The 22,998-nt window shown below is 42.4% G+C and overlaps 1 protein-coding gene across 10 annotated transcripts in view; it reads left to right on the forward strand.

Annotated features, from left to right (window-relative positions):
- The window catches only part of LOC139265886 (semaphorin-6A-like), a 174,577-nt gene that overhangs the window by 69,078 nt on the left and 82,501 nt on the right, over positions 1–22,998 (forward strand). For 6 of the 10 annotated variants that reach the window (XM_070883426.1, XM_070883464.1, XM_070883481.1 and 3 more), the window contains exon 1: positions 9,345–9,782. The exons of 2 other annotated variants lie outside the window; for them this stretch is intronic. The gene's annotated coding sequence lies outside the window, so the exon portion shown is untranslated. Of the gene's footprint in view, positions 1–9,343; positions 9,783–17,377; positions 17,523–22,998 lie in introns of those variants that run through there. 2 more of the 10 variants (XM_070883435.1, XM_070883508.1) reach the window with 2 other exon arrangements.

Raw genomic sequence — 22,998 nt, forward strand, 5'->3', positions numbered from 1 at the left:
ACAATGAAAACAGGATGACTTCCAGATTACAAGTAATGAAGACAAACAGAACTATTTTGTACAATATTAACAGGCATGAGTCTTCTTTTGTAATTTTTTTTCATTCTTTGAATATAAGCTCTCTCACAACAACAACAACAACTTGTATTTATATAGCACCTTCAACATAGTAAAATGTCCCAAGGCATTTCACAGGAGTTTTATCAAACAATATTTGATACCAAGCCACGTAAGGAGATATTAGGGCAGATGACCAAAAGCTTGGTCAAAGAGGCAGGTTTTATGGAGTATCTTAACGGAGGAAAGAGAGTGAGAGAGGCGGAGAGGTTTAAAGAGGGAATTCCAGAGCTTAGAGCCTGAAGGCATGGCCGACAATAGTGGAACGATTAAAATCGAGGATGCTCAAGAAGTAAAAATTAGAGGAACGTAGATATCTTGCAGCGTTGCAGGACTGAATGAGATTACAGAGATAGGGAGGGGGCAAGACTATGGATGGATTTGAAAACAAGAATGAGGATTGTAAAATTGAGGCGTGCTTAACCAGGAACCAATCAATGTTCCCTCTAATTTTTTGGGGTGCACGGTTCCTTTAGAGTTGCTGCATGGCCGTGCATGCGCGGTATCTTTCCTGCAACAGCTGGTGAGTAAAGTGCACAGGACCTCCCGGTCGGCCGTGCACCTTAGGGGAAACATTTGAGCCAATGTAAGTCAGTCCATACAGAGGTAATGGGTGAACGGGACTTGATGCGAGTTGGGATGTGGGCAGCAGAGTTTTGGATGACCTAAAGTTTATGTAGGGTAGAACGTGGGAGGCCAGCCAGGAATGCATTGGAATAGTCAAGTTTAGAGTTAACAAAGGCATGGATGAGGGTTTCAGCAGCAAATGAGCTAAGGTAGGGGTGGAGATGGGCAATGTTATGGAGGTGGAAACAGGCGGTCTTTGTGATGGTACAGATATATGGTTGGCAGCTCATTTCAGGGTCAAATATGACATCAATATAGCGAACAGTCTGGTTCAGCCTCGGACAGTTTCCAGGGAGCGGGATGGAGTTGGTGGCTAGGGAATGGAGTTTGTGGCGGGGATCTTCGGTCTTCCGTTGGAAGAAATTTCTGTTCATCCATTACTGGATGTCGAACAAGTAGTCTGACAATTTAGAGACAGTGGAGGGGTGGAGAGAAGTGGTGGTTAGGTAGAGCTGAGTGTCGTCGGCCTCATGTGGAAACTAAAACTTTATTTTTGGATGATGTTGCCAAGGGGCAGCATGTAGATGAGAAATAGGAAGGGCCAAGGACAGATCCAGAGGTAATGGTGCAAAGATCTTTCTTTTCTTTGTACACTACCAAATCTATACTCTGCTGTTTACTTATTATTTTAAACCTCTTTAATTGATGGCAGAATTCTATGATTTGATTATTAAATTATTGTACAAAAGCAAAATACTGCAGATGCTGGAATCTGAAATAAAAACAGAAAATGCTGGAAATCTCAGCAGGTAAGGCAGCATCTGTGAAGCTGAAACGTTAACTCTGTTTCTCTCCACAGATGCTGCCTGACCCGCTGAGATTAAACAATTGTAATTATTTTAGTTAGATTCCTTTTTTTGAACTCTATTCCCTGAAACATAGAATGAACTGTGAAACATTACGTCGCATTTTTACATTGGAGACTGTACAATTTTTTAAGTGTAACTTTTTTTTAATGTCTCCTGTGTAAATTGTCATTGTTAAACTGTATTTGGACTTCCAGGAGGCATTTGACAAGATGCCACATAAAAGGTTACTGCACAAGATAAAAGTTTGCGGGGTTGGGGGTAATATATTAGCATGGATAGAGGATTGGCTAACTAACAGAAAGCAGAGAGTCGGGATAAATGGTTCATTCTCTGGTTGGCAAACAGGAGCTAGTGGTGTGCCGCAGGGATCAGTGCTGGGACCCCAACTATTTACAATCTATATTAACGACTTGGAGGAAGGGACTGAGTGTAACGTAGCCAAGTTTGCCGATGATACAAAGATGGGAGGAAAAGCAATGTGTGAGGAAGACACAAAAAATCTGCAAAAGGACATAGACAGGCTAAGTGAGTGGGCAAAAATTTGGCAGATGGAGTATAATGTTGGAAAGTGTGAGGTCATGCACATTGGCAGAAAAAAATCAAAGAGCAAGTTATTATTTAAATGGAGAAAGATTGTAAAGTGCTGCAGTACAGCAGGACCTGGGGGTGCCTGTGCATGAAACACAAAAGGATAGTATGCAGGTACAGAAAGTGATCAGGAAGGCCAATGGAATCTTGACCTTTATTGCAAAGGAGATGGAGTATAAAAGCAAGGAAGTCTTGCTACAGTTACACACGGTATTGGTGAGGCCACCTGGAATACTACAAACAGTTTTGGTTTCCATATTTACAAAAGGATATACTTGCTTTGGAGGCAGTCCAGAGAAGGTTCACTCGGTTGATTCCAGGGATGAGCGGGTTGACTTATGAGAAAAGGTTGAGGAGGCTGGGCTTCTACTCATTGGAATTCAGAAGAATGAGAGGTGATCTTATCGAAGCGTAGAAGATTATGAGGGAGCTTGACAAGGTGGATGCAGAGAGGATGTTTCCACTGATGGGGGAAACTAGAACTAGAGGGCATGATCTTAGAATAAGGGGCCGCCCATTTAAAACTGAGATGAGGAGAAATTTCTTCTCTCAGAGGGTTGTAAATCTGTGGAATTCGCTGCCTCAGAGAGCTGTGGAAGCTGGGACATTGAATAAATTTAAGACAGAAATAGACAGTTTCATAACCGATAAGGGGTTATGGGGAGCGGGCAAGGAAGTGGACCTGAGGCCATGATTGGATCAGCCATGATCTTATTAAATGGCAGAGCAGGCTTGAGGGACGGTATGGCCTATTCCTGCTCCTATTTCTGATGTTTTTATGGAATACCCTTCCAGAAGCAAGAGTGGAAGCAGACTCTATAATAGATTTTAAAAGGGAAGTGGATAAATATTTGAAAAATAACATTTTTAAAGTGTATGGGGAAAGACCAGTGTCTGAATAGCTCTTTCAGGGAGCCGACAAAGGCATGATGGGCTGAATAGTTTTGCGTGCTATAAAGTTCTATGGGGTCTATTTTTCCCAGATATGATAGGGTCTTGAGCTGCAACCCTGGTCTAGCTCAAAATGCCATCTTGGTAAAGGAGTTCTCTGAGGACTTCACCTAAAGAGAGGGGTTAAGGGGTTATGGGGAGCGCGTAGGGAAGTGGAACTAAGTCCATGATCATATCAGCCACGATCGTATTAAATGGCGGAGCAGGCTCGAGGGACTGTATGGCCTACTTCTGTTCCTATTTTTTATGTTCTTATGTTCTTATATTAATGCTAACACTGTATTAAATACCATGGTTGTACTGTGCTTTGAACAATCAGATCTAAAATTGCATACAATCTGACCAAAATGCAGTATATTTGGTCTAATTTATGCACTCGAATAGCTGCCACTACACCCACCTCATCAGTGAGCTCATGTCAGGTCTGGTTTGAACAAATTGGCACAGTTGACAGCATCCATCAAATCCCACCACCCCACCCCCTTTTCTCCCTTGGTACCTCTACTTATAGTGTGTTGTGCACTCACATTTGAAGTTGCCCTGCTTCAATTACACCTTTGCAAAAATAACAAATGAGTAAATAGTCAGTGAATTGACCCCACTATCAGAACTAGTGGATCTCCTACATCTGATTGTTCTGTTGTTGAAAATTTGAACTAGGAGCAATTAAAGCCATTTAGACCAGACCAATTCCTGCTCTTTGCTGAGTTAGCTGTTTTTAGCCAAGAGACAATAGGGATGCTACAATCACTGCAAAATTCTTAGACTAGGGAGGGGCAAATCAGCAAGATTTCCCACTCCTGATTACTGTCCAGTGATGCCCCTGTTGCAAAATAAACTGTCTGTGGACAGTGGGCAAGGAAGTAACTGAGCTGGATTGTCATGCCAAGTCTGCTGACAATCAGCATCTCTGATTATACATTAAAGCCACTTTTATACAGGCACTGTTTTAGTTCAGATTCTAGGAGTCTAAAGTCCTTGAATCAGCTCTTGGCATTTACATTACTAAATCTATCTTGATTATCAACCAATTAGGCAGACTCATAGGTCCAGTTTTTTCTGGGTCCGTGATTCTGCAACTGTGTTGCGGGTGCCTGATTTAACAGTGTAAATGTTAGCTTATGCCAGCTGCTCAGAATTTAAGTTAAATGGTACCAGTGAAAAATTGGCTTAACAATCGGCACTTGGGTGTTTTTTTCATTCGTTCCCGGGATGTGGGTATCACTGGCAAGGCCAGCAATTATTGCCCATCCCTAATTGCTCTTGAGAAGGTGGTGGTGAGCTGCCTTCTTGAAGCGATGCAGTCCGTGTGGTGAAGGTACTCCCACAGTGCTGTTAGGGAGGGAGTTTGGGGATTTTGAGCCAGCGACTATGAAGGATTGGCGATATATTTCCAAGTCAGGATGGTGTGTAACTTGCGAGTGATGGTGTTCACAAGCGCCTGCTGCCCTTGTCCTTCTAGGTGGTCGATGTCGTAGGTTGTGTAGGTGCTGTCGAAGAAGCTTTAGTGAGTAGCTGAAGTATATCTTGTAGATGGTACACTCTGCAGCCACGGTACACCGCTGCGGTGCCAATCAAGCTGGCTGCTTTGTTCTGAATGCTGGCAAGATTCTTGAGTTTTGTTGGAGCTGCACTCATCCAGGCAAGTAGAGATTATTCCTTCACATTCCTCACTTGCCTTGTAGATGGTGGAAAGGTCTTTGGGGAGTCAGAAGATGAGCCACTCGCCACAGAATACCCAGCTTATGACCTGCTCTTGTAGCCGCAGTATTTATGTGGCTGGTCCAGTTACGTTTCTGGTCAATGGTGACTCCCAGGATATTGATGGTGGGGGATTCGGCGATGATAATGCCGTTGAATATTACGGGGCAGTGGTTAGACTCACTCTTGTTGGAGATAGTCATTGCCTGGTTCTTGTGTGGCATGAATGTTACGTGCCACTTATCAGACAAAGCCTGAATGTTGTCCAGGTCTTACTGTCTGCAGGTATGGACTGCTTCATTTTCTGGGGAGTTGCGAATGGAACAGAACATCGTGCAATCATCAGTGAACATTCCCATATCTGCCCTCCAACAACCATCTTCCTTTGTGCTAGGTATGACTCCAGCCAATAGAGAGTTTTCCCCCCTATTCCCATTGACTTCAGTTTTACTAGGGCTCCTTGATGCCACACTCGGTTAAATGCTGCCTTGATGTCAAGGGCAGTCACTCTCACCTCACCTCTGGAATTCAGCTCTTTTGTCCATGTTTGGACCAAGTCTGTAATGAGGTCTGGAGCCAAGTGGTCATGGCGGAACCCAAACTAAACATCGATGAGCAAGTTATTGATGAGTTAGTGGCGCTTGATAGCAATGTTGACAACACAGTGTCAGCTGTGGCTCAGTGGGTAGCACTCTCACCTCTGAGCACAAACAAATCTAGACTAACACTCCAGTGCAGAAATGAGGGAGTGCTGCACTGTCGGAAGTGTCGTCTTTTGGATGAGCCATAAAACCGAAGCCCTGTCTGCTCTCTCAAGTGGATATAAAAGATTCCATGGCACTATTTCGAAGAAGAGCAGGGTAGTTATCCCTGGTGTCCTGGTCAATATTTATCCTTCAATCAACATAACCAAAAAACAGATTATCTGCCGTTGTGTCATTATCACATTGCTGTTTGCTTGTGCGCAAATTGGCTGCCGTGTTTCCTACATTACAACAGTGCATACACTCCAAAAAGTATTTTATTGGCTGTAAAGCATTTTGAGACATCCGGTGATCATGAAAGGTGCTATATAAATCCAAGTCTTTCTTTCCATCAATTTGCTGATGATTGAGAGTAGACTGATAGGGCAGTAGTTGGCTGGATTGGATTTGTCCTGCTTTTTTGGACAGGTCATACCTGGGCACACATAGAACTATATCACAGTGTGATTCATTGCCTTCCAGAAAGAAAGAGAGAAAATTGGAGGGAAAATGCCTAAATTAATAATTAAGCAGCTCCATTTATAAAACCACATAGATTTAGTATACTGAAATCAGGTCATGTCACTGATTTAACCAAAGTAAAAAAGCAGATCAGTCCACAGGATCTTAATCCATTGCCAATTTAAAACCAATACATCTTCAATGTCATTCCCATATAGGCCAACCTAGAAAACTAGCAAAGGTTGACCAATAGCTTCAAAGAGCTAATACAGCCTCCAGAAAGCTAACAATCCAACAATGGTCCTGATAATAAATCTTATGACATGTGGGAATAAATAGTTTACAGGGCTTTGTAAGGTAAACGCTAGGTGTATCTAACATTCCTTCACATACTCAAGGAAAACAAACAGAAGGCCATGAAAGTTTGAAAGGGAAATGTTGAAGATACAGAATCAGTGGTGCATTTTTAGATGAGTCCATAAGCATGCTCCAACAATAAATTGTGAATTTTTACTTTTTAGTTCATTTTGAACACTTTTATATTTCAAAATTTATGAAACTATTAATTTAAAAAAAGGAAATTCAAAGTGACATTTGGATTTTCAACTGACCAACAAAAACATAAATTCCCAAAAGTGACCTCAACAGTCACTCTCGATATCCAAACACCCACACCAATTTACAAAGGCACTTTATCCCTTCTGTTAGCATTCTTGACTGAGTCAGAAGGTTATGAGTTCAAGACCCAGTCCAGAGATTTGATCATATAATCTAGGCTGGCACTTCAATGAAATACTGAAGGAGCGCTCTCAGGTTCTACCCCTTCACTGTACCCTCCATTGCCAACCATTCCCTCCTTCATTGACATCTATTCTCCCCTCCCCTCTTCCCCTCAATGCCATTGCTTTTCCCTTTTCTCTCACTGCTCCTTTCTGTGCCATTCCTGCCTGAGTCCTGGAACTAATTCCAGGCACTCAAGCAGCTGTGGCTCAGTGGATAGATAGCACACTTGCCTCTGTCAGAAGGCTGTGGGTTCAAGTCCCACTCCAGGAACTTAAGCACAAAACAAGTCTAAGCTGACACTCCAGTTATTCATCTAAACTGAGACCCTGACTGCTCTCTCAGGTGAATGTAAACAATCCCATGGCAATATTTCAAAGAGCAGGGGAGTTATCATTGGTGTCCTGGCCAATATTTATCCCTCAATCAACATAACAAAAACAGATTATCTGGTCATTATCACACTGCTGCTTGTGGGAGCTTGCTTGTGTGCAAATTGGCTGCCACATTACAACAGTGACTACACTCCAAAATTGGCTGTAAAGGTGTTGGGAAAGATGCTATATAAATGCAAATCTTCTTTCTTTTGTTTGCTCTCCAATTCATGCTGTATGTGAGAATATCTGCCTAGTTTGCAATGGACAAAATCATTATCATCAAGAATTGGGGACCAGAGAGGGTCTGATCTATACTGCCTGTCAGCAAATAGTGATGCATATATGCATTCTTTGTTATGTAGCTACCCACATATATACATAATTGAATTATGTCTTCCATGCAAATATGTATTATTTAATGAACATAAATGTATTGAATGTTTCATTCCTACTCAAAGCAAATAAAAAGGGTGGTGGATTTGCATTGAAAGTAATAGAAATCCCGAACAAGGAAGCTGGTATTGCGTTATTTGGTATCTGTATATGGATAGGATTTATTTGAATTCTTGATATTTTTAAACTGCCCCAAATTAAGTATCGCATGACAATGAAAATGTAACTTCAGTATTTAACAGATGAAGAGATCCAGGGAGGCCAAATGAATAATTTTGGGGGGGGGGTTGTACATTTTTAAGAATGGGATTTTAAGTGCTCTTTATTAGCAGTGTTTTTCGAGCATGTTGAGGTGTATTTATGCAGCCATTAACTTGACTAGCCACCCTGCTGTGTGCTACAATGGGCAAACCGGCCGAGGTACCTGCAGCAATCTGAAAGAGAACAGCAGCACGTACCAGTATAATTGGTTTGCAGAGAACGAATGTAGACAGGAAGGCGAGGCTATTAAAAATAAACCATTGTGCACTTAAAAAGAAACAGTCCTCTTCGTTGTAAATGGTGCCAAAGTAAAACTTTACATTAGAATTTAATTTCGGGTCTGTTGAATTTGCAAATTGCCTTTGTTGGCTCTCTTTCTCTCTTCTTCCCAATGTTATTGTCTTTTTGTTTGTGTGTTTCCCTTGTCTTTCTTTCCACCTTCCACGATTTGCTCATTCTTTTGTCTTTTTATAGCGGTGTATCACCTCAGTCTTTTATTAAGCAGTTTGCAGGTCATTCATTCAGTTACCGCGTCTCTGTCTTTAGCCTGTTGATTCTCCCCACCCCTTCTCTATTTTTAAACCTTAAAGTCTGTTTATGTTTTAGTCTGATGAAATGTTATACACCCAAATGTCAATTAAAACGAAAACAGGCATAAAATAGTTAATAGCCTATTTTTCTATTTACAGCTGGTGACCGACCCGCTGTGCATTTTTAGCAATTTCTGTTTTTATTCCGGATTTCCAACATTTGCAGTTTTTTTTTCTTTTTCATTTTACAAGAGTTGTTCTGTCTGGATACCAGTAATATGTTGTAATTTTAGTTCATCAATTCAGGAAAGCTCATGTAGCACAAACATGTAAATCCAATTGAAGCAATGGGAAAGTGGAACTGGGAGTAGATAAAAGAAAGACTTGCATTTATATAGCGCCTTTCACGACCACCGGACGTCCCAAAGCGCTTTACAGCCAATGAATACTTTTTTTTGGTGTAGTCACTGTTAAATGAATGTTTTTTTTCCGATATGAATGCTTTTCTGTTCTCTGGACTGAATGAAAAGACAAAAGCTGTTTTTAATAAAGCAACATATTGTTTTGAATTCTTTAAGGACAGATTGTGGCGCATACCTTGAAATCGTTAACAGCAAATGAATAGGATATATCTCTGTGGTCCTGACTATTCAAAACGGATTGGCTTTTAAACTAATCCCAAGCAGGAAGTCGTTTCCAAAGTGTTAGTGGGTGTACGGACTCTCAAGGATCTCTGTTTATTCGCTTGGCATGGAGTGGGAATTTAATTCTTAAAATGCCTGCATAAATGTTTAATAGATTACCTTGAATTTGATGTGGGTGCGACTGGAGAGCAGCGAGCCGACTGCCGAGTGCAAAAGCGCCAGATCCGTTCAAAGAAAAATAATCCAGTCCTGGTTTTGAGCCCTGTCTCTTCCAAAGCGGATAGCCAGTGACAGCTGGAGTTTGAAGGCAAGGATGGGGGTAGTACTAGGGCATTCACTCGTAAGACAGGCTGCTTGCCCTGCACATCTCCAAATAAGATGACTCGCAGCTTGTGTAGCCAGCGCCGCGTTTGCCTGCTGTGACAGGACACCGGACAAGGAGCTAGATAGGCTTACAACATTACACGGCCGGTTGTGGGAGAAGAGAGCGGCTCTTACTTGAGCCAAGTCTCCCCCTTGGTAGCCGTGTCGGGTCGGCGAGAGTTTCCCGAGTGGATTTCTGGTGGATTTTCGTGAAAAAGATTTTTGAAGCAGCAAAAGTTGCTCATGCAGTTGGGCTGGTTGGGGGACAGCCGTGTTACTTTCCCCCTTGTCAAGACAAGGCACATGTGTTGCCCTCACAGCGGCTGACACCCACTGTGTGTGGATCAAGTTGGCCACAGAGAGCCTTAAATGGATTACTAATGAGACATTCGTGCCGCTGGTTCGACTCCCTCGCTTGCCTTTGCAAACCGAGAAGGTAGAGTGCCTTTCTGTTTATTCTGGTAGAACAAGGGTTAGCAGCTTTTTGTTTCTGTATGTGGCGAGCACTGGTCCTTTGTTATTGTGCGTGTGTCTTTCCTTGAGATTTGTTCTGCTAATTGTTCACCCTCGACAGTGATCATATCTACAGGGAGCCGCGTGTATGTAGCGGGGCTGGAACCTGTGTGTTTGGATTCGATTTCTCAGCTCATAACATTAGGCTCCTGAGGACTGGTGCTAGCTGTCTACTGGTATTAAATATCGCTTCTGGATTTCTTTTTGTTGTTAAATGCTGAGTCTGGTTTCAATGTTAGACCTTCAACGAATGTCTATCTCGCAAATGACGATCGTGCACGAACCATATCATCTGCACATATTTAAGAAGGTGTTCCGATGCTTGGCTTTTTATCATTTGCGAAAGTTGCCTTCAAAATTCTTTCATCCTCGTTCGCTTTTTATAAAGTACCACAGTTTAACAGTTGCTTTAAATGCTGGGCGTACAAAGACTTTTCGAAAAGACTTAGCAACATCAGTTAGCAGCCCGAGTGTTTACAAAGAGCTTTGCACGATCTAATTGCTCAGGATCGGAGAGCAAGCGTGCAGTGTGTGTATGTATGTGGACTCTTTACTCTCCGCTCCCAGAGTGGGGGGGCAAAGGGACTGCAGCCTCCCTCTTTGCCGATAAAAGAGATATTCTTCTGACCAGCATTAAAAACAAATCCGTTGAAAGTAATCTGCATATACCAGAGCGTAAGTCTGCAAATTCCCCACGTGCTTTTTTTGTCTGGGTCGACAGCAGTCTGGTTGGTACATTAAACACCTGGAAAGAGGAGGGTCCCCTGTGTGAGGGCGAGGGAAACGGAGAGAGAAGTTTGGTTGCCCAGCTGCTCGATCTGCTTGCCCTGCATGACAAGAGTCCGGGAGTGTCCTCGGAATTGGGGGTGGATGTTCTGAAGCGTGGAGCATGGGGTCAGGCCAGGGGTTAGTGTCCAACAGCTGCTTTAGCAGGCAAAATGCTGTGTGCAATAACACCACCGGCACCGAGCAAATTTAATGCAGCATGGGGGGGGGGGGGAGGCGCGGTTATTTGGCTTCTATCGTCTATCTGCTGTGAAGGAGGGATGAACCGCAGTAGGTTGGTGAAATCTGCATTTTAAGTGTGTGTGTCAGGCGGGATACCTTGACTGGAATGGAAGGAGTCCCCAGAGACCAGCTCCCATCCTTCACAAAACTGGTGTCAGAATTAAATTGACCTGAGCTGGTATATACCTCTGATCGTTGTTTGTATCGTCGAGCACATCTTTATCTTTTTGCGTAGAGGAAGATTAAATGGATATGGTGGTCAGGACTGTGGAACCACAAAAAAGCTTTCAATCACTGAACGGGGAAAATCTGCACTTTCAAATTGGCTTTGTGTGCGTGTGGATCCTACAGTCTTGAGTTATGGCTCAGCTAGGGATCTTCATCTATTAATCATGGAAGCTACTTACTTATTCAGTTTCCATAGTTTCAAAGCCTCTGATAGTGTTTTAGTATCTTGGGAATGGCTGGAAATACAGTAGGACCACATGCTCACCAGCCTTTCTGGCAGCAATACGGAACTTTAAAAAAAGCTTCAGTCTTTCAGGCAGCCTAGCTCCTTCTGTACCTGTCTCTCATGTGAACTTTGGGTACAGAGACTTGATTGTCATTTGCTAAATGTTACTGGTAATGGTTAGTTTGGGCAGCAGAAGGTTTTTATTTATCAAACGACACATGCAGAGTAAAATGATGGCCTCTCCAATCAGCATTGAACATTTGCAAATTGCAGTCTTGCTTTCATGATTATTCATCAGCAGATGCTATGTTTTCTCATTGCAACCTTATGCCGGAAACAGATATTCCATATGGATGTGTCTGGCACTTAGAAGTGTTATCCCAGTTTTTTGATGCTCTGTGGCTTTCCCACAGGCCACTCCTGAGTGACACTGCCTCATTTTGCTCAGCAGAGCAACATAGGTGTGGGTGAGTATGTTGATGTTTGTGTACATGAAAGGGTGTTTACACTTTTACGTTCTTGTCACAATGCTGATCCAGGAATCATGATTTCTCATTCTCCTTGAGTGACAGTATGAGCTGCCGTCAGCATCCAGTCCCCTCCCCATGCTCTGCCGAGAGTGGGGCTCGCTGGTTCTTCCAGTTTTCCTTCCCTTGCCCTCTTTTTGTTCAGTGCTCCATCTGGTGGACTGACCAAGAATTGTCGCAACCAATAAGGCCAGCGGAGTTCAAATGTCAGTCGAGACAAGGATTCAAAGGTGCGACCCTCCGTTAGTGGGACTGTTGAACTATGCTGCTTGAGATATCACGTTACCTTAGCGAGAAATGTGTTAACCAATCCGAGCATTGTGCTGATATATTGGGTTGCAGTGGTGCAATAAAATGTGTCCTTGTAATCCTTTCATTGTGATCTGCTTGGGGAAAAACTGTAATGTTGTGATCTGATATGAGTGAAACATTACTGGATCAAAAGCTGCTCATGCTCATAGGGGTTGCTTACACATATCTGATTGTTTAATGCTCGTGAGCTGCACTACAAGGACTTGGGCTTGTGTTGGAATGTAGTAGGACAGACAAAACATTGCTGCTATCAAAAAGTAAGTTGGGCTTTTGTATATCTGATAGCTGCATTGAATGCTTTCTTCATTTGAAGCTTACAGCTGTTTGCTAAGCTTAATTAATGATTGCTCGATACACCTTTGTTTTACTCTGCACTTGAATGTAAGGCACTTCTGTGTTCTGATCCTTGCAGTGATATTTTGCTGCATTGAATGAGATGCCTAAAACTGTCAGCTTTACCTTCAGACTGTTTTGACTTCCTTATTATTTGTTAAAATACAGACAATAAAGAGCGTAAAAATTCAGATGTATTCCATGGGTAATTAAAAATCTTCTTGAGGAAGAACTTGAAGTCTGTGATATTTACATTGTTTTGAGAAGCAGCTTTCCTTCATGCTCCCTTGTTGGATTCTTCTCCCCCCCCTCCCCCCACCTACCCCACATTAATATCTTAAGTGGAACACGCATGTCCTTTTAATTATTAGTTATAGGAAAGTTACTAGTTTTTTGCTTGTTACATAACATTGCAAGAGTACTGCTGAGTGTTGGTACTGCACTCTGACAGATTGCATTAGGGAATGTGCCATCTGTAAACATTTCAGTAAGACTGCAAAAACTGCTTCTTCAGCCTAGAGATGGAAGGAAAGTCTTATGACACTATGAAAACAGGACTGTATGTGTGAAAATGAATGGCTAATGTCAGCATGTTTTGTTTTGTTGAGTATTTTTCTTTGATGCTTCATTTACTATTCATAATGAAATTGCAGCATATGATTTAATAGAACTATATTTCTTTGACAAGCTTCAGTGTGATTAATTTACCTTATTATGTACCTTGTCTTTAAATAAGTCTACTTTTGGCTTCTCTTTCAAGCAACACTAGGAGGATGAGATTTAGTCAAAGCTTCTGTGACTCTGTGACTTTGTTCATTTGTTAAATGCTACATTTTGGCACCAGATCATTTTTAATCAAATGCAAGCATCGCTAAATCAGATTTACCAAACATCACCAGGCAGAATCCTCAGCAGCAGAGCAAAGCATTTTAACATCCCACTGAATGAGAATTTTAATCACACAATGAACTAGAACCAATTCACTGGCAAAATGAAAGAATTCACCCCATCTGCGTGTGAGATGCTGCAAAGTCACAGCACAAGAAATCTTTAAACACATTTTTTTAAGTGCTATGTACTTGAGTTGTTATTGCAAATGCTGTAACTAATGCAGTCCCTGTCCAGCACAGTACATGCAAAATATAGGTCACAAAAATATGGTACAACTGAGAGAAAATCACGAGTTTTCCTACAAATGATAAAATCCCTTGTGGGCTTTTAACAAAAAAATAAGTGAGATAATCGGCAACACGAACAAGAGAATAGCAGATAAATGACTTGCCACTAAGATCAATTATCAGCAGCATTTTTACTTCTGTGTTGTCTTTTAAAAAAACATTCAGCCAAATAAGTGAATCCATTAATAAAATTGCATTACATAGACAGGTTTTTGTTCAAATTTTGTTTAAGCTCAGTGAAGTCCACATTGCCTGGGCTACTCAAATGGAAGATACTCAAGTAACAATCCAACAATAGAAGTATAATTTTTTTTTAAAGTTCGGATTTTATGGTAAGCTAAAAGGTATAGTAGTTCAGAAGATCTAATTTAGTTTGAACAGTGCAAAGCACAAATGGCTTCCTTTATAAATTAAGCCATACTTTCTTTGAAGATGTGAAGGCTAATTGCCCAGTTGAAGCTGAGTTAGCTGATCTTAGATGAGGTGGTACAAGGTTGTACGACTGTCTGTCCCACCTGTGACAGAGACTGCAATTCCCGTAGTGGACTGTTCAGTTACCTAAGAACTCACATTTAGAGTGGAAGCAAGTCTTCCTCGATTTCGAGGGACTACCTATGATGGTACTAGGGGTGTTTCAATTGGCTTCAATGCCCTGAGTTAGGAAGAGGACAATCTGAAAGGGGTTTGGTCATGTGGTGGGACTGGATTGGGCTCAGTTGTGATGCCTCTCATGTTCAAATATCATGCCAATGCTGTCAGGGTGCACACTTGATTAATGGCCACATGGCAACTGGCACTTGTGAATCTGTGTTGGTGCAAGTATCCAATGTCTTTGTGTATTGGGGAAAAAAGAGAAAGGGAACATTTATTGGGGCAGCACAGCATTGAATATTCTGTAGTCTGCTCTGTCTGATATGTCTGCCTAACCAATACAGTTCGGGATGAAAATTGCAAACTTTATAGAATGCTATGCAGTATAAATGTTGGAGAAGGGACTCTCTTAATCGTAAAGACAACTGCAAAAACACAATTCCCCAGATTGCTGTAAAGAATATGCCTGTCAAGGATGTGTTTCAATAGTTTGCAGGTTACGAGTGGAAAAGAAAATTTCTCAATTGGTGTTATTCACATTAAAGATGTCAGACAAATGTTAGTTACATTTGTAGCTGTTAATAAAATGTAGACCTTGAGAATTGGAAGCAGTAAATGAAAAGAGAGGGGGAAGGGATTTGTAATACTTTAGTTAGATTCTGCTAGCGGACACACTGCCATCTAATGTTTGAGCCTATGTACTGCAACTGCTTGTTGGGACTCTTGGCACTGAAGCGCACGCACAGTGCTATAAAAGGTTAAAGATGATTTTATCCTAACGTCCTCTTAGATCGAAAAAATTACTTTACAACAATAACGAAAGATTTGTTGTGCATAAGCTACAGAATGGTTGCCATTTTGCCTACATAAATAACTGTAATTCAGAAAAGTAATTTGTTGGTGCGCTTTGAGATGTTTCACTATGATAGGTGCTATATAATGATGATTACAGTGTTATGAATGAACAATTCCAGCACATGGGTGCAAAAGACAAGGAGGAAGCATTCGCAACCAACTTCAGCCAGAAGTGCTGAGTGGATGTACAATCTCTGCCTCCTCCTGAGGTCCCCAAGATCACAGAATCCAGTCTTCAGCTAATTCTATTCACTCCACATGATCACACTGGATAAAGCAAAGGCTATGGACACCAACAAAATACTGGCTGTCGTGGTGAAGACATGTGCTCCAAAACTCGCTGCACCTCTAGCCAAGCTGTTCCAGTACAGCTACAATACTGGTATCTACCTGATAATGTGGAAAATTGCCCAGGTATGTCCTGTCCACAAAAAGTAGGACAAATTCTATCCAGCCAATTAGCACCCCATCAGTCTACTCTCAATCATCAGCAAAGTGATGGAAGGTGTTGTTGACAGTGCTATCAAGCGGCGCTTACTCACTAATAACCTGCTCATTGATCCCCAGTTTGGGTTCTGCCAGGATTACTTGGCACCAGACCTCAAACCAGAGGTGAGGTGAGAGTGACTTCCAATTGACATCAAGGCAGCATTTGACCAAGTGTGGCATGAAGGAACCCTAGTAAAATGTAAGTAATGGGATTAAGGGGGAAAAACTCTCCACTGGCTGGAGTCATGCCTAGCACAAAGGAAAATGGCTGTGGTTGTTGGATGTCAATCATCTCAGCCCTTGTATTGCTGCAGGAGTTCCTCAGGACAGTGTCCTGGTCCCAATCATCTTCAGCTGCTTCATCAATGACCTACCCTCCATCAAAAAGTCAGAAGTGGCGATGTTCACTGATGATTGCAGTGTTCAGTTCCATTCACAACTCCTCAGATAATAAAGCAGTCCATGCCCACATACCACAATACCTGGATGACATTCAGGCTTGGGCTGATAAGTGGCAAGTAACATACGTGCCACACAATTGTCAGGCAATGACTATCTCTGACAAGTGAGAGTTTAACCACCGCCCCTTGACATCCAACAGCATTACCATCACCGAATCCCCCATCATCAACATCCTGGAAGGTACAATTGACCAGAAACCTAATTGGACCAGCCACATAAATATTGTGGCTACAAGAGCAGGTCAGAGGTTGGGTATTCTGTGGCGAGGTCTCACCTCCTGACTCCCCAAAGCCTTTCCATTATCTACAAGGCATGTCAGGAGTGTGATGGATTGCTCTCCACTTGCCTGGATGAGTGCAGCTCCAACAACACTCAAGAAGCTCGACACCATCAAGGACAAAGCAGCCCGCTTTTTTAGCACCCCATCCATCACCGTAAGCTTTTCACTCCCTCCACCACCGGCACACCAAGGCTGCAGTGTGTACCATCTACAAGATGCACTGCTGCAACTCGTCATGGCCTCTTCGACACCACCTCCCTAGCCCATGACCTCTACCATCTAGAAGGACAAGGGCAGCAGGCGCATGGGAATATCTTCAGCTTCAAGCTCCCCTCCACGTTACACACCATCCTGACATGATGAAAATATATTGCCGTTCCTTCATCAGCGCTGGGTCAAAATCCTGGAACTCCCTCACTAACACTGTGGGAATTCCTTCACCACAAGGACTGCAGTGGTTCGAGAAGGCGGCTCACCACCTTCTCAGGGCAATTAGGGATGGGCAATAAATGCTGGTCTTGCCAGTGACGCCCATATCTAATGAACTAATAAAAAAAACTTGATACTGACATGAATGAACTCTGACTCCAATCATGGACATTATTTGTTATCATTTCTTTAAATATTAGCACTTACCAAAATGCATGTTGCCTGAAAATGGGTATGGCACACATCAACCCAGTTTGATTTCAATATTTCCATTCTCGCCCCAATCTCCCAATTTTCTTCCCACTTTGATGGGAATGGAACCCTTGTTGGCTACATTTCCACAGGCATAACCAGACCTCTGATACTTTGCCCAAAGGGCTGGTGATATGGGATCTCAGAAAATGAAAGTTGTGGGTGGGGGAACCATCACCACTGAGGCCAATCATACTCTCACCTAATGGCCACACATGAGGGCCTAGAAATCCGTTATGGCCCGAAAAATGCCACCCTTGGGCGAGGCTTGCTCACACCCGTAAAAAGATTGCAGGCAGTGCCTTTATTTTCGTGCTGCCTGCTGATTATCATTATTGTCATGTTCAGGCCATCGCTGAATGCCCAGCAAGGACTGTGGGGGAGGTTGGGACTCGGTGCCAGCATCACGGGGATCTGGAGGTCGGGGACAGGAGCGAGGAGAGATCGGAGAAGGCCTGGGTCAGAGTTGAGAGTGAGGACAGAGATGATAATGGTAAGTACTTAGCTATTTTTCACTTGGCGCTGTTTAACATTTGTTTTCCCAGGAGTAAACATCGCTGGCGTTGGCTGCCTCAGATACACCAAATTTGCAAAAGTGCGCAGAAGCAGGCATTAAGCCCCTTATTTGAATATGTTAATGGCCTAACGCCTGCTTCAGACGACGTTAAACAACACCTCTTTTATTCACAAAAGCAAAATACTGTGAATGCTGGAAATCTGAAATATAAACAGAAAATGCTGGAAATACTCAGCAGGTCAGGCAGCATCTGTGGAGAGAGAAACAAAGTTAACGTTTCAGGTCGATGACCTTTCGTCAGAACTGGTTATTTTTGTGAGCCTTGGAGGAACACTCCTGCTGCTCCGGGTCACACAAAAATAATTTATAGTTGACCTTTTCTGGGCCTCTTCAACTGTATTGCCCATGAAACTGATTGAAGTGTGCGTGGCACATTTTCCATGTCCAATCTAAAATGGCACTCAGGGTTCTTGGACCCAACATTGCATATTAAAAAGGGGCCCGTCATCGGAAACAAGCCACTGCATTTGCCACTCAGTCACTTTAACACCAGGCAAAACAAATTTAAATTTACCCCATTGAGTTTTAAGGAAGGAAAGAGCAGGGAACTGAAAAATAAAACAATTACCTTTTGACAATTTGAAAATGTCCAGTAATGAAATCATACAGGATTTGTTGTGGTTCTTTCAGGATATGTTTATGTTTGTACATGCAAGTGGTCCTGACTTTTGGTTTACATTTTTTTAATGTTAAGATTTAGTCCATCTGACTCAGCTAGGCTTCAGCTCACTTCCAATTTGCAACACCCACATGCTATGATAAGCAGCTTGATTGCTTCATTCAGACACTGGACCCTAGATTTTCTGATCAGTGCCATTTCAGCGACAGTTCTAACCTGTTTAAAATAGATGAGTTAACACCAACCAGAAAATTTAGTCCTAGATGTCAGCATCTAATACTACAGACAAGCATCCCTGTTTACAATAAATTCATTCTGGTTTACGAGTTGGGAAGACACTAATTCTCTCTGCCTGAACTGAGAATATGTCAGATCCACAAACTGACTAGATATATGTAAGTTCGTCTAGAGAATTTGTGCAGCCTCTGAAGTGTGGCAATTATAGAGTTAAAAGATTGTCATGGTTGCTATGAGCTGGAACCTCTGCTCCACCATAAATCCATCAATTACTGAGTGACACAAAAGTTAGTGAAGAGGAGAGCAGAGCCTGCAATTAATAATTCAATCTACACATAATCTGCAGTTTCTGAGGTGACGTTTTACCCCTGCGATCGTTCACACTGGATTTAAGAGCTGATCTGAATTTTGATTTGTAATCAATCTAAATTGGATGTTCTCAGAAAAATTCAAACATTGGAGGATTAAAATAGATGTATCCCTTAATCCATTGATAGCAGCCCCTCATGCATGTACACTGGGGCAGTTAGCCATTTTTGGTCTATTGTTCATGTAAATGACACCCACCATATTGGCACTAAAGCACCAAATGCTTGTTTGTATACTTCCATATTTCTCAGGCTCCTAATGTTGGTACCTGGAAGCTGGCAAGTCTCTTGTTTGTCAAGGCAAATTTGTCTTGCAGATGGTTATCTAATTTCAGTGGTTGTGTAGTGTCTGGGAGTAGGTGAAATCAATCAACGACTTCATCCTTTGTAGACTTGAAACATAGAAGCTGGTGCTTTGCGATAATTTTCTCTAGAAACCCTAACTAACCCTTTGTGCACTGGCTGTTTTTGTTGGGTGGGGTGGCAGGATTTGAACATCAGGTAATCTGAATTTCTGAGGAGCGAGGCTGAGTATGACTTTAATTTTAAATGCATCAACACTTTTAACCTTCATTCCGAGTCATTACTTGGGATCTAAAGGCATCCTGAGAGCCAGCTCAAAAAATCATTCTAATTGCTCTAGCAAAAAACAGTTTTTTCTGAGCTGGAAAAGTGTAGAGACAATCTAAATGTCAGTAGTGTAAGGAAGTATGGAACATGAAGTGGCTGCTTGAAGTCTGCTTTATCTTATACTCAACTTGATAAGGTCTGTATTGGTTGTCAAAGTTGTATTTATGTTTTGTGCAAAATTCCACTTTCTGTTGATGCAGCTGTCTGAATGTGGATACTGGGAGAAGATTTCCTTGGCTGCAGCAAAATTATAAAATGTTTTTTGTAAGTGCTTCTTATTTTGCTACAATTGATGCACAGAAGAAAACTCCTGCTGTAACTAGAGAAATACTTGTAGACTTGCTTCATGTTCATGTACTAGAAGCAATATAGCTCTGCACAAAGAGTTGCTGCAGTATTTTTTTTTAATTGTTTGCTTCCTCTAATGAAGGCGTTAACTCTTTGCTGGAATATTGTACCAGAGGCACTCTGATACCTTGCTCAAGTGTCCATTACTTGTGTGTGAGCTTTAATGTTGAGTGTCAGCAAGGTATTTGACTACAGTGGCAGCGCAGCCAAGCCTGACCCTGTCCACTTGATGTCCAGGTGCACTTTCAGTGGGTGGTTATCTAGGGACAGGCAGAGGCCAACTATTGCATCCTGATGACCTCACTGGCTGAGTTCAGCTGAATCACTTAAAGCAGACATTGAACCTGGGGCCTACATGATCTTATACAGCTTAGTTACTCGCTGGATAAATTAGTTACTGTGGGTTCAAGTGTCCACATTTACAGTGACCAATGTAATATGAGACCTTTTTGGTCTTATGTCTTCTGGCCACATAGATCCTCCTTGTGCTTCCATTCTAAAGTGCCTTTTGGCACGCTAATTGGGTATTACAGTTATGTAAACAGATATCGAGCAAAGTATAATCTGGGATTTTCATTGCTTAATCAATTATTTATCAGTGCGCTTTGCATAAAAGCATGGTTATCATGTAAATATGTTTGAGGATAAGCAAAATTATGTGTTCAGGGAGCCACATGTGCACAGGACAGGAAGTAACTGCAGGTTAATAAATTGTTTGCCTTAGTGTTGTTTCTTTTTATGAAGGATTTAAGCTTTTATACCTGCCTTGTTTGAATTAAGTTCTAGGAGTCAGTCAGGTAGCCACCAACTCTGACTACTAGCAGTTGACACGACTAAGCCAGGTCCAAACAGCAAGTTCAGATTTGTCAATGTAAAAATAGGAGCAGGCTCACCAAGTGCCAATCTCTCAGGATTTAACTTAAAAACAAGGCCAACATCAAAGCAGCTTTACTTGGCATGCTATTAGTATTTTCAATGCCTGAAGGAAATCACATCACACTGGTAAAAAATAAAAATCATTTGCTAGGATGCCTCGCCAGCAGCAATTCTGTAATGTCAATGAGGTGCCTCCAGTACACCACTTCAAGGGTTGTTTGTTCGATGCAGCGCCGGATTCACATTGCTAGTCTATAGCCGGGTAGAAGAGGGCATTTACAGCCAATGGCAGAGTGTTCCACTTACATATACAGGCCAACAATACAGCTTCCATAATGCTGGTAAGGCAGTAAGACCAGAATGTGAAATTCTTGCTCACGACTTATCAACAACAAACTTATCAACAACAACTTGCATTTATATAGCAGCTTTCACATGGTAAAACATCCCAAGGCACATCACAGGAGTGTTATCAAACAAAATTTGACACTTAAGGAGATATTAGGACAGGTGTCCAAAAGCTTGGTCAAAGAGGCTGGAGGAGGCCATGGAGGGAATTGAAAACTAGAATGAAAATTAAAAAATCGAGGTGGTGCCAGACCAAACTACACACACATAGTTTCAGTTACCACCAGTATAAATGGGCAAATTAAATAGAAAAAGACTTGCATTTATATAGTGCCTTTAACAACCACCTGACATCCCAAAGCACCTTACTGCCAATGAAGTACTTTTGTCGTGTAGTCACTGTAGTAATGTGAGAAATGCGACAGCCAATTTGCATGCAGCAAAGTCCCACAAACAGCAATGTGATAATGACCAGATAAACTGTTTTAGTGAGGTTGATTGAGGGATAACTATTGCCCAGAACACCGGGGATAACTCCCCTGCTCTTCTTCAAAATAGTGCCATGGAATCTTTTACGGCCACCCGAGAGTAGACGGGGTTTCAGTTTAACGTTTCATCTGAAAGACAGCACCTCCAACAATGCAGCACTCCCTCAGTATTGCACTAGAGTGTCGACCTAGATTTCTGTGCTCAGGTCTATGGAGTGAGACTTGAACCCACAGCCTTCTGACTCAGAAGCGAGGGTGCTACCCACTGAGCCACTGTGGACAAATTGTACCACACTCTGAGCAGCACCCACCCCACCCCATCCGTTCGCACAATTGGAAGCAATTCTGTAGTACAATAGGGATGGTGCTTCTTGAATAATGCGTTGAGCAGGAAAGATAAAGTACTACCCATCTAAAACGGAACCCAAACCCAGTCTCCCAAGGGCTTGCAGAACTCACCTCGTGTTGTAAGGTTTGGGGATTCTGGTCTTCCAGTCTTCTGAAAAAAGTGCGGTGGTAACATCCCGCCACCAGTGCCATGTCCTTTTTGGACTATTTACCCCCTCACACTATCTACACCCAGTTGTGTGAACTGTTCCTGGGGGTTGGGGTATTTCTGAGCTGCCATACCCTGGATGTGCGATCCATAGGCGTGGGGTGCGGTCGCAAATCATAACAGATAAGTGTTTCACTTATAATAATAAGTCTTATTCCGCTTTGCACCACGAGCTCCTGCCGCATCGCTGGAAGCCAGTCATTGTTTTTTCAAGTCGCCTGTGTGCTGAGCAGAATTTATTTGAGTAGGAAAGGTTTCTGAAGGCCCTTTTCATATGTTAATTTTCGATTGTTTCCAAACCAACACCATCTTTCAATATGTTTCATCTGATCCAAGTTGTCACTGTGGGCGCAGTGCTGGGTGAAATGTGACAACACTTGCAATGGGAGGGCCTCGCTGGGAAGAGAGACAGCACTGGTTCGAGGCGGTAAAACTGCGTGGTTTGTAACACTGGGCGCTGCCGCTTCCTTTGTCTACTGCTTTGCTGGGAGGCTTTTTCTGAACGTGAATTGCACGAAAGTCCCAAACCTCCCAAGGCTGAAAGCAGCGGTGGGAGGTCGCAGGTAGACACAAAAAAGCCGCTGTGACTGGTTCACTCATTAATTATTGAGAAAAGAGGGGAGAAAAAAAACCCTGTGTGTTTTAGGATCTGGTTGTTATCAGAAATAAGAACGACAGTACATCACCTTAATCCTGTTTACACATTGTTTTTGCACAATAAGAAAACTAAATAAATAATGATGTTTCGTAAACCTCGATACTCTTCATTCATCAGTGTAGTCCAAACAGTAAAACAAGGAGGATACTCATTGCACGCTTCAGCTCCACTGCGCTCGCTCGACCCCATCCTTTCACTGTGCGCAAAAAGCATCCTTTACAGCATTGCCTCATTAAAAATCACAGTGCCTGCGATTGTGTCAAC

This window comes from Pristiophorus japonicus, chromosome 1, assembly GCF_044704955.1.
Source record: "Pristiophorus japonicus isolate sPriJap1 chromosome 1, sPriJap1.hap1, whole genome shotgun sequence".
NCBI lineage: Eukaryota > Metazoa > Chordata > Chondrichthyes > Pristiophoridae > Pristiophorus > Pristiophorus japonicus.